Genomic DNA, 12,113 nt, shown 5'->3' on the forward strand with positions numbered 1-12,113 from the left:
AGCAGGATTTTGACTAGCTCAAGGTCTTATGAAGGAAGAAAGTCGAATAAATACCTGCATTAAAGATGTAAAAGAACCAATAGAATTTTTTAGGCTGACATTTTCTTTTCTTATTTTATAAAAGTTGATTTATGTGCGTTTCTTCTGTATGTTGGAATCAGTTTCCGGTTCACAGTCATCTGCCTGCGCCAAAGACACATGTAATCTGCGCTCTGGGAGCGGGGCCAAACTGCACATGCAGAGTGTCGTAACTCTGTAGTTAAACAGAGAGAATTTTTTTTTTATCAAGTCAGATGTGCAGCTGGTTTGAGAAGTAGAGAAAGTTTCCTCCTTGTACTGCAGCAATGACAAAGCTGACGGGGTTTTTATTCAGATTTGTAAAATGCATTATCAAAAATACATAAAAATACGCAAGTAATTACATTCTTTTTTTCAGATAAGGAAATAGATATTTTATTGAAAGTGAATTAACAGCATTAATTTAGTGTGTCTTGATCATTTGAAGATACCTCTGCAGCTAATGAATATACTTCTAAATAATTTCTGCTTTACTTTACATCAGTACAGGGTAGGGATACTCTATTTGTTTATTTTTTGAATTAACTGATTAATATCAGATTTTTGTTTTTGCTTTTTACAAAATTTGAACCAGGTGAAGCTCAAACTATGCCACTTAAGAAGTTTTTGGTAGAATATTTTACAGACAAAAGGGTTTTTTTAAATGCAAAATATAGGTTTTGTACAGTTTTGGCGTAATTACTGCTGTAAGTATGTTGGGGGGGGTTTCTCAGCAAATGTCTTTTTTTGAGTGTATACTCCAGTTGACAATTAATTGATTAGTAAATTAGTTGATGATTATTTTAATAATTTAATTTTATTTTAATACAATGTTTTTTTTCAAATAAAAGCAACTGCATTGGACTTCATTACATTTACTGAATTTGAAAAATACTCATCAACTGTGGTATTTTAACTTTATCGCACTATAACAGTCTCCTATCAGCCTTTGCACAAATGTAGGCCTAAATTAATAAATAAATCCAGGTTTTCCATGCATTTGGTTCTTTTAAAGCAGCTGACCGCTGTAGGAGCCCATTCGCCTGCATTTTACCCTCAGATTTTACAGGCCCAACAGAAACAGGCCTGTGACTGACTTTGGGCCCAGTTAATCCAGAGTTTCAGCAACCAAACTTATGAAAAAAGTTGTGACACTACTGTTGCTGTGTTTCAGCTATAAAATGCATTTTGATTTATCTTTGCTTTCACCCTGGTGTGGGTGGAGCAGCAGCCTATCAAGATGAGATAAAATAGTGAAAGGAATCCAACACCGTCACTTGGATTGGTTTGAAATGGCTCGTTTCATACTTTCCCTGTTGCCTGTTAAAATGAACCGGAGCCCAACGTCACGTTTGAGTCGCAGCCAAATCTGCTGCTCCCTCTGCTGCAGCCGGAGCTTCACTGGACAGGCCCAGGCTGTGGGAAGCAGTTAGAGCTGTGGCCCCGTTGTGATTTTCAGGGCTCTGTTGGTGCTTCCGCCTGTCTATCTGTGGATTGTTTGTGTAGATCAGCACAAGCTGCAGGCTGTCAGCTTTGTTTGCTCTTGACGCGCGCTGTCTCACCTGTCATCCTCCATCTCTTCTCTACTTCTCCTTCTCGCAGCCACCCGTTAACAAGATGGCAGCCGCAGACTGTGGCGATGCTCTTAGGTCAGAGTTCTCCTGTCAGTGAATGATTGACTCAGCAGTGTGTAAATACAGCAGCGCCTCGATATCTGCAGCCTTATCCAGTAATTGGTGAAGTCTGGATGCTGCTCCTGCCGGCCGGATAATTAAAATGCAGGAAGACGTCAGAATGAAATTACACCATCAGAAGTTCAGTGGCAGGGTTCGGACAAACTGACAGCAGGCAGGTCTGAGGTTTTTCAGTCGCTCTTTGTTGTCTGACTACTGAGCTCTCATTAACTTTTACTCAAACAGAAACAGTAAAATGTGATGGATAAATATTATTTCATATGTTTCAGCTGAATCCCATAAAGTAGATCTAATGTCTAATACTGAGTGTGCTTCCACCATAATGATGGCGAAGAAGATGATTTTATGATTGTGTGCGTCATTGAGGACTGAAGAGATGAAACATGAGGGAACTCGGCCTGTCACAATAACAAACCTGATTGGACAATAAATTACTCCAGAACTTATTGTGATAAAAGATAATATAGTTGAGCTCAAAGCACCAGACTGATGACTTTTATCATTCAGTTTTGGTAAAAAGAGAAAAATAATAAATCAAGCAAATGGAAACTGAATTTTTTAAAAATTTATTATGTGATTAATTGATTTATTGTTTATTGTGACAGACCTAGAGACAACATATTCTGGTGACAGACTTTTGCTGACCAATGAGAAAATTCATTGAGTTGTCTGAATTTGCACAAATTAGTTTGTCAGTCAAATTTTTTTTTAAGAAATAAGGGCAATGCTGAAAAGTGTGGCATGCAGCTGCAATTTTTTGCATAACTCCAGAACTTTGCACATCAAGAATCTGAAACTTTTGCCTGTTCTTTGCAAAATACTCCAACGTCCGTCGATGGAGAGCATTTGTGATCATAAACTTTAAATATTTGCCACATATTCCCGTTAGCCTCGTCTCACATGAATATACTTTGATAACATTTCCTTCCCATCTCTGCCTTTGTATTTGGAGTCAGTTGTTGTCCTGACAGAACGTTTAATCTACTCCACTATATTTTGCAGCTTCTAACAGCTGCAATGTTTGTTTTTTTAATTGTGTTTATTTCATGCTATCCTAACCGTACTAAAAAAATTATATCACTAAGCTGCACACAGTGGCAGCATTTTGTAATATTTTCAAATTTAGTGACTTTTTTTGATGCACTTGTGGGACACACAGGGAGAGAAAGTAGTAACAAAAATAACATTTCCAATAATGTTAGTATTACTAAAACCCTTAATTGAAATGTATTGAAACAATGTCAAGTCAAAATTTTCTCTAGTGGACTCGGTTCACTCACTCAGTATTTTGAGGCTTGTTTGTTGCTGATTTTATTTAGTGAGTAAAGCGGACTGAATACAAATGATCACCACAGGACTTTTATTTTTGTTCATTATTATTCATTACTTTCTGCTTGTCTGCCATATAAAATCCCAAATGATGGCATTGATGTTTGTTGTTTCAGTGCGAAAAAGTACAAATTGTTTGAACGCACCACAAACTAATGACTGCATAAATATATATTTTTATTCTTTAACATAAAACTCTGCTTCCTTCTATTTCTTGGTCATTACTTTCTCCTTCTCTCAGAGATGAGTTTTAGGGTGAGCGTCTGTTTCAAGAGGACTGTACGTCATAAAAATGTTAACTTTTATGTGCCTGAAGGCTGCAGAGCAGGAAGCAAAGTGGCTCCTCAGCCTTCATTAAAACTCCTCCATCTGCTTCTGTAAGTGCAGCCTGTTGAACACGTCAGTGAGGTTTAATGCAGACCCAACTTTTGGTCGTGATGCAGCTCTGAACTGACAGGCTCTCTGTTTTGGAACGCAGCAGTGCAGCAACGTGACGCATCCGTGCATCGAGGAGGGCCCATCAGGACCAGATGTCTGAATGACACATAACAAACAAGCCGTGGATCGTGAGAACACAAAACTCAGTGTTTTAACAGAGAACGAAAACATTTCAGCTCCCTGTGGGTTCTTTGAACACATCACCAAATATTAATGTCATTTTAGAGACGTGTAGCAGCCAGCTCTGAGCTGCTGCGGCTGGAAGTCTGATCAGGAAACTGCAGCCGGGAGTGTGTTGAAATTTATTACTGCATGACAGAGGGAGCAGTAATAAATTTTTGATTAATTACCAGTAACAAGCATGACAGAGAAAATGATATGAGCACGATCCTTTATTGGCTTTATTTTTGGTTTGTGCTTAAACAAATGGAACCGTAATTCATTCTTTGCTGGTTTTATGCTTTCATTCCATCTGTTTCTACAAATAATCGAAGCGCTTTTCTGGCAGGAAGTTGATGTTCTTTGGTGCCTGTAAAACTTCCCAAATGTTAAGTCACATTCATAGGGCGTTACCTAGCAACCTCAGCCAATCCCAGCCCGTTACCTATCAACACGAGCCTATGTCCAGCCTGTTTGGTCAGCTGGTTTTTCCTCTGTATATTCTATAGAATGGCTACTGTACAAGACATCTGTTTTGCTGCTGACTTAATATCCAGAAACAACTTGCTGCATTCTTGTTAGTTGTGCAGGGGGCTCCACTTCTGCTTCTCTAAGATGTACAATTATATTATTTGTGCATCTGTTTGCAGACTTTTGTTATGTTTTATTGTAAATGTTGACTTGAAGGGCGTGGCTCATTTAGATGATTTTAAAGGGGCAGTGTTATGTAAAATTTACTTTTTTTTTTCTTTTAGCCTTATATCATGTTATAATGTTTTTTTCCTCATCAAAAACACACCTCGGGTGTTGCTTACGTTCTTTCATGCATGTTTGAGAAATCCTTTAATCTCCATGTCAACCATTGAGCTATTCAAACGCCGGGGTGGACCAAGCCCCGCCTTCAAGATGAAGCTCCTCCTTGAAGCCGCAGTGTTTCTGCCTCATAGAGCAACTTTTCCCTGCGTCTTTTACACTCAGCTCCTTCAGACCCGCAGCAGCAATTAGGAAACACTTTATACCAGCTACTTCTCAGTGAAACGCTGGTAAAATCGTTGTTAAAGGGTGAAGATAGATAGATAGATAGATAGATAGATAGATAGATAGATAGATAGATAGATAGATAGATAGATAGATAGATAGATAGATAGATAGATAGATAGATAGATAGATAGATAGATAGATAGATAGATAGATAGATAGATAGATAGATAGATAGATAGATAGATAGATAGATAGATAGATAGATAGATGATAGATAGATAGATAGATAGATAGATAGATAGATAGATAGATAGATAGATAGATAGATAGATAGATAGATAGATAGATAGATAGATAGATAGATAGATAGATAGATAGATAGATAGATAGATAGATAGATAGATAGATAGATAGATAGATAGATAGATAGATAGATAGATAGATAGATAGATAGATAGATAGATGATAGATAGATAGATAGATAGATAGATAGATAGATAGATAGATAGATAGATAGATAGATAGATAGATAGATAGATAGATAGATAGATAGATAGATAGATAGATAGATAGATAGATAGATAGATAGATAGATAGATAGATAGATAGATAGATAGATAGATAGATAGATAGATAGATAGATAGATAGATAGATAGATAGATAGATAGATAGATAGATAGATAGATAGATAGATAGATAGATAGATAGATAGATAGATAGATAGATAGATAGATAGATAGATAGATAGATAGATAGATAGATAGATAGATAGATAGATAGATAGATAGATAGATAGATAGATAGATAGATAGATAGATAGATAGATAGATAGATAGATAGATAGATAGATAGATAGATAGATAGATAGATAGATAGATAGATAGATAGATAGATAGATAGATAGATAGATAGATAGATAGATAGATAGATAGATAGATAGATAGATAGATAGATAGATAGATAGATAGATAGATAGATAGATAGATAGATAGATAGATAGATAGATAGATAGATAGATAGATAGATAGATAGATAGATAGATAGATAGATAGATAGATAGATAGATAGATAGATAGATAGATAGATAGATAGATAGATAGATATAGATAGATAGATAGATATAGATAGATAGATAGATAGATAGATAGATAGATAGATAGATAGATAGATAGATAGATAGATAGAAAGAAAGAAAGAATTTGTTGTCATTGAACAGGATTCAACAAAATTTCCATTGCAACTCCCGTGCAAAAAGTCACATTTATACAATAAATAAAATAAACACACAATAATAAGAATATATAGGACTAAAATTAACTAAAAGGCACTCCAACCACACTAAAGAAGAAGCAGCAGGTCCAATTATGGCAAGGTGCAGAGGAGCCATGTTGTGATGTCCTGAAGGCAAAGTTTCAGAAAGAACGGATTTTTAAGGGACAGAAACTCAATTTCAAGGGAATAAATTGGGGAGCAAATTTTCTTTTAAGTCATATTTGATCTATTTACAGCATTTTTATAACCACATAAGGTAACAGTTAACCAATTGTGCTATAAAATGGCAGTATAAACACCTAGTACTAACACAGCTCCTTCTGAAAGGAGCTCAACATTGTCAGAGCTGACCAGACGAAAATTTTTACGATCTAAGAATGATTTTGGGCACAAACTTTAATGAACATTTTCCCATCCTAACCTGTTCAATGAAGAGTAATGGGTCACCTTTAACTGAACCCTATAAAACTTGGCTCCATAAAGACTTACTTGTTTACAACCTTGGTTTAAAAGCTTGTAAAAATGAAGGAAACAAAATGCTTAACTTTATTGATTGAAATAAAAATAATTATAGGAATCGGTTTTCACCTCTCCTTCTTACCTTCAGGGTTTTGACTAACTGCTGCCTCAGAAAAATCAAATTGGTACCCGTTTACAATCCTCGAAGCTAAATGTGAAACGTGACCTCTGCACTTTATGCTGACCTTTAACCTCTTGATGAGAAAGCAGAAATTTGCACTTTGGATTTTTATGCTCAGTATACTTCAAGCACTAAAAGGATTTTTGGAGGATCTGTCAGACATGTTTCCTCTGAGGGTTTTTTGTTTTGTTGGTGTCCAGAATAGATGCTCAGGTTTCTGCTGTGCATGAAACATTTCGGAATAGACCCGCAGTTAACATCAAAAACTAAAATAGTTTTCTAAAACTTTATTCATAAATTAACTGATTACAAATACTTTTGTCTTGTTTTGTGTTGACCTCTAAATGCTTTCTTACCCTGCCTTTTAACAAGCCTGTTTTGTAAAACTGATTTTTCTTCCTGAACTTTGCTTCAAGCCAGACTTCTAATTATTCATGCGGTTTTAATGCGCAGAAGTTTTTAATTATTTCTTAATCATCAATTCTTCAGGCTTTCTGAGAATTTTCTTTGCACTTTGACTTATTTTTTGCTCCTTTTTCAAAGCATTACTGACCATGATGAGTTTGAGCTTAATAAATGGTTTTAGTGGAAGAGAAATAAAATAATTAGATATAAAATATATGAACAATAACACCCTTTTAGAAAAATATTCAGAAAAGTATTTTTTGTGATGTCAGAGGCTCTGACAAACTTTATAAAAATAAAGTTTATGCAACTTAAGGTTGCATAAAAATAATGTAATAAATTGATTTTTTGATCATAATCTTTATTATTATCATACAAGCACCACAAAATAATATGACCCCAATCTATGATATCTGCTGCAATCTTGTAGTTAATTGTTGGATTTAAAGTTTAAGTTTACATCAGTGTCTGGTGGATGAATGAAGTGGTTTTTAGTTTTCATATTCTCATTTTTTGTTTGTAGGATCCAGTTCTTGCTTTTAGCTCGGCTGTGTAAGCTGACTTAAACCCAAACACATAGTTCACCCTCGCTTCCTCACAACCATATGTGATTCCCATCAAGGAAAAACACTCGTTCCCCTGCTGATTTACAGGAAGCTGTTCTCCTTGTAGGGTAAAGAAAACATTTATAGACCTAAAGCTCCCTCTTGTTCCCTCCACACACACCAACACACTCCTGTTTTGTGAGATAAGGGTTGGAGTGATTTTTAGTCTTTATCTGAAATCGGATGATGTCGGTGTCGTCGTTTTTATCTGCCTGCCTTTTTGGCGCCTGATGTACCTCATTAGATTCTCCTTTTTAAAGGGATCTGTTATGCAAATTTTGGTTTTGCATAACAGATTTTATGTTTCTATGCTTCCATTAAAAAAAAACCTTGATAAGCTGTTTTCTGGCAAAAAGTGAATGCTTTCTTTGGTGATTGAAAAGTGAGCCCTGTCGTTGCTTAGCAACCCCAGCCAAGCCCAACTTGTCACCTAGCAACCCAGTCAGAGTTTCAGCAGTAAAACGTTGCTTGTTTTAACACTGTATGCTATGTACAATGGCTGCTGTAAAAGACAAGTGTTTTGTTGTTGATTTACCATCCAGAAACTACTTGCTGCATTCTCGTCGGTTGTGCGGGAGGCTTCACTTCTGCTTCTCAAAGATGTCCAGTTGTATAATTGCGCTTCTTTCTGCAGCCATTTTCACATACGAGTGTAAGCGTTGCCTTAGCTTATTTGGTTTTAAGTGACAGGAGGCTTCTGAAATTAGCTCCAAATGACTTAGAAGGAATGATTTTGTGCAAAATGGATATATTTTGTATAGGCCATCGACCGATTGAACCTGGTCAAGGAATCCTAATAGGTCACTTTTAACACACCTGGCTCTGCAATTTGATCAAATCTTTGTGTGTAATAAGCTTCATGATGACATTTAGATCTCCTTGTAGTTGTAGTAGAAATGTGCATATTGGCTGTAATCAGTGGTGACTGAGGAAGGACTATCAATTACTGTTGGCAGCGAGGAGGAGGAAGGCTGAAGGAAAAGAAAGGAGAGGAAGCAAGTAGTTGATGAAAGAGTTTGTACAACTGAATTGAGGATTTCAACAACCTCACCCGCTGCGCCCCACCACCCTGACCTACTTTCCTCCTCCGCTGACACACACTCAGATGATTCAGCTTTTCTCCCGTCTCCCTCCCCGCTCCGTCTTTCAGCCTCACCGTTCCTCCTCGTCTCCCCGCGTCCTTTGTTGTTTTGTAAATTATTCCTGGTTTTGTGTTTCCAGCTGGGTGTTCTCTAGTTTTCTGAGGATTTGATGTGAACTTGGCCTCTGCCAAGAGCTGGTTGTTTGAATTGATTGTCCCAGACTCCCACCATGTAACAGGAGAGGAATGAGCAGCTTTCACAACGCTGAACAATCGCCATCATATCAACATTTGGCATTTTGAGAATCGCACAGACTGGACTCCACATTTCTTTTCAAAGTGGTGATTCAGTTTTTGAGTGGATTGAGAACACGACCAGATGATGATGCTATGACTCTGAGTGCTTGTCACTCAACACATGGTGCATCTCTTTACTTTCTTTTTGTCTATTTTGTTCCTGGACAATTTTTTGGATTTCAGTTTTCTATTACTTTTGTTTTTATTGAGGCAGTTGGCCATTCAATTTTGTTTTGGAGGACTTTTTAAATTTTTTCTTGAAATTCTGGAATCTGGTGTCCCATCAATGTTTTCTTTATTATTGATTTTTATTGTTTTGTGTTTTAGTTTCTATTCAAAATACTTGTTTTTGCAATGCCCACTTCTAAAATATTCTAAAACGTTCCTAATTTAGGCTGGTTAAGATTACTAAAGTAATTTTCATTTACTAAATGCCAGAATAATGACAGATGTTTTTCTTCTTTGTACACTTTTTATTTTTGTTGGATTCAGTTCAGATGTTTTGGGTTTTTATCCATTTGACGGACCAATTTGTGAACAAGATTTTACTTCCTGGCTGATGTTTTGAGATGTAGCTTTCCACACATTTCTATTTTCATCCTTCCATCTCTTTCAGGAGGTGCAGATAAATGCCCCCACATCCTGATGCTGGCATCTTGAAACTTTACATTTGTCTGACTACAGGATGCATCTCTACAGAAAAACCAAGTATTTTCTTGTCTGGATTCTAGTGCAAATTTCTTAGTACTCCTAAAAGACAAAGCTAACTTACAAGTGACTTCAGCAAAGTATAGGCACTTATTTTGTGTTAATAATTTCTTAATATTGAAGAAAAAGTACTAGATTGTTTCACTGGCAGATTATTTCACTTATAACAGGGGAAATATGTCTTATTCTAAGTGACATAATCTGCCCGAGGTCTACTACATTTTAATCAATTATTGACTTAAAACAAACTCCTATATATTGCAGAAAAGGTACTTGTAAGCTTTGTCTGTTTTTTAAGTGTACTAAGATATTTGCTCCAGAGACTACATCAGAAATATTTATTATTCTGTTTTATGCAGTGAATTCTTGGTCTCTGAGTCCATTTGCAAACTGTTGTTTGAGCTGCTGTTGGAATTAATAGCTTCTTCCTCTCTAAGTGGCTTATTGTTTCTGGATTTGTTTCATTTGGGATAATAAAATTAGCTTTAGTCAGCATCTTCAAAAAGTTTTCAGCTTTTGTTCTTCATTTGATTCACGCATTTGGCACCCAACCACCTTGAAGAAGGGCTGATGGCTAAAACCTGCATTTACAGCCTCATAAATTCCAGAATCAAATGCTCATTTATTTTTATTTCCAATTTCTCATGGAACTCCTCAGCGTTCTGCCAGCCGCAGTGAATAAGCACAGTGGCGTCGTTATTGTTTTTGCCGTCCTGTCCGGCTGGACCGCTGGGCAGAAACACAGAGGCTGCTGTCTGTGACTCTTCTCACTGAAACATGAAAAGATTGTTTCCTCTCTGCGTGTCTTGTGAAGGATTGCGACGCCGCAATATGTGTGAATGACACTGTGGTGTGAGGAGCGCTGTTTACTGTCGAGAAATGAGCAGGCAGTGGCGCTTGGTAAACTCGACTAGCAGGGCGTTTTAATACTCTGTGAGTTTGTTTTTCTTCCCTTTGCAATGCGTGGCTGCTGTCAGCGGCAACTCCCACCTCAGCCTCAGCCCACTCCTGAATTTGCATTTAGTTGTAGGCGGGTATGAAACGATTGGTGCATATTTTAATTTTTACTTGGCATTGTGAGTGTTAGCCATATTGGAGATCGTTTGTTGTAGAGATGCACGCAACATTGACAAAATGATTCAGAGGCTTGGAAAGTTTTTTATTTCAGTATAAAATCCTTGAAAGTGCTTGCTATTCAAACTTTGAAATAAAGCGCAATCTAACATTTACATTTAATTATTACAAGTGTATATTTGGAAAATGTTTTTACAGTTAAAACCAGATCTTCTCATAAGCCTCATAAAAAGACAAACATGTTTTTTTCCCTCATTATCTGAAGGTAAATCAGACCAAACTTTTCTTGCTTTAGGTTAGTAAATGCCAAAAAACCTATTGAGAACATTTTTTAGAGATTATTCTGTAACTTTCTTTGTATTTTGTGCAAGTATTTGATTTGAACAGGAAGGTAATTTACTTTAACATAATTTGTTTGAATTGTTTCATTGTAATTAATATTTATTATTCCTAATGGTTAAATGCATTATTGTAATTGAATTAAAAGTTGAATTATGTTAAGCAGTGTTATTGGTGCTGAAAAAGTTCGAAAAGCGCTTGTATTTTGTAGTGGGGAAGAGTTAGTAAATCCAGTGAATGTAAAAAAGTGAAGCGTTTATCTTGCAACAATTCCTCATCCGTTTTAAAAAATAGCCTGAATGAACAAAAAGTATCTCTATGGAAAATGCTTTAAAAAAAAAAACATTTCAGCAAACTTAATGTTTCCTCTGATTTTGTATTTGAAAACCTCATTGAAACCGAAGACGCTTGACTTTGAGTAACTTCCACACTGAAGAGTCATTTTTTTATATGTTGGTTCTGGTGGTGTAGGAAATATTTCTCCACTTTTTTCTAAGAGACCATAAAAAAATTACACTTTAACTCCAGTAAAGCATTAAAGTTATAATTACCTCCCCCTCCCCCCAAATTTTTTTTTGCTTTTTGAATCTGATGAGACAGATTTTTCAGCTTTGCAAAGAAAAAAATAAAAGTGTGTCTGGAACAGGAGCTGACTAGTCATTGAGCTGCAGCTGAGCAGAATCAGTGACAAAAAACACAGCTCAAATCTCCAGAGAGAATCCTTCCTCCAACCATGTGAGTGCTTTGTAAATGATATTTATTAAAACTGCTCAGAAACATTTATTTTATTGACAGTAAAGCATCAGATATGTCTGCAAATAGTGAGAGTTATGAATGCAGACACTGTGACTGGATGTTTGGCAGACTGACAAATTAAAGTCGCTCACTTGATGGAGACATCAACTCTGTTAAGCAGCGATACGCTGAGAAAAAGTGACAGGAACTGATGTTTATGTATTAGATTTGATGCTTAGTCAGAGTTTATCTGCAGATCTATGTGTACCTCTCTGCACGAGTTGGTGTGTGAGGAGGA

General features: G+C 36.3%; 1 protein-coding gene across 4 annotated transcripts in view; it reads left to right on the plus strand.

Moving 5' to 3' along the window:
- Positions 1–12,113, plus strand: part of galnt2 (UDP-N-acetyl-alpha-D-galactosamine:polypeptide N-acetylgalactosaminyltransferase 2) — a 73,172-nt gene that overhangs the window by 12,610 nt on the left and 48,449 nt on the right. The window contains exons 2-4 of one of the 4 annotated variants that reach the window (XM_055036510.1): positions 1,660–1,909; positions 3,322–3,457; positions 3,559–3,646. The exons of 2 other annotated variants lie outside the window; for them this stretch is intronic. The gene's annotated coding sequence lies outside the window, so the exon portion shown is untranslated. The remainder of the gene's footprint in view (positions 1–1,659; positions 1,910–3,321; positions 3,458–3,558; positions 3,647–12,113) is intronic. One more of the 4 variants, XM_055036511.1, reaches the window with a different exon arrangement.

This window comes from Poeciliopsis prolifica, unplaced genomic scaffold, assembly GCF_027474105.1.
Source record: "Poeciliopsis prolifica strain line A6 unplaced genomic scaffold, Auburn_PproV2 SCAFFOLD011, whole genome shotgun sequence".
Lineage (NCBI taxonomy): Eukaryota > Metazoa > Chordata > Actinopteri > Cyprinodontiformes > Poeciliidae > Poeciliopsis > Poeciliopsis prolifica.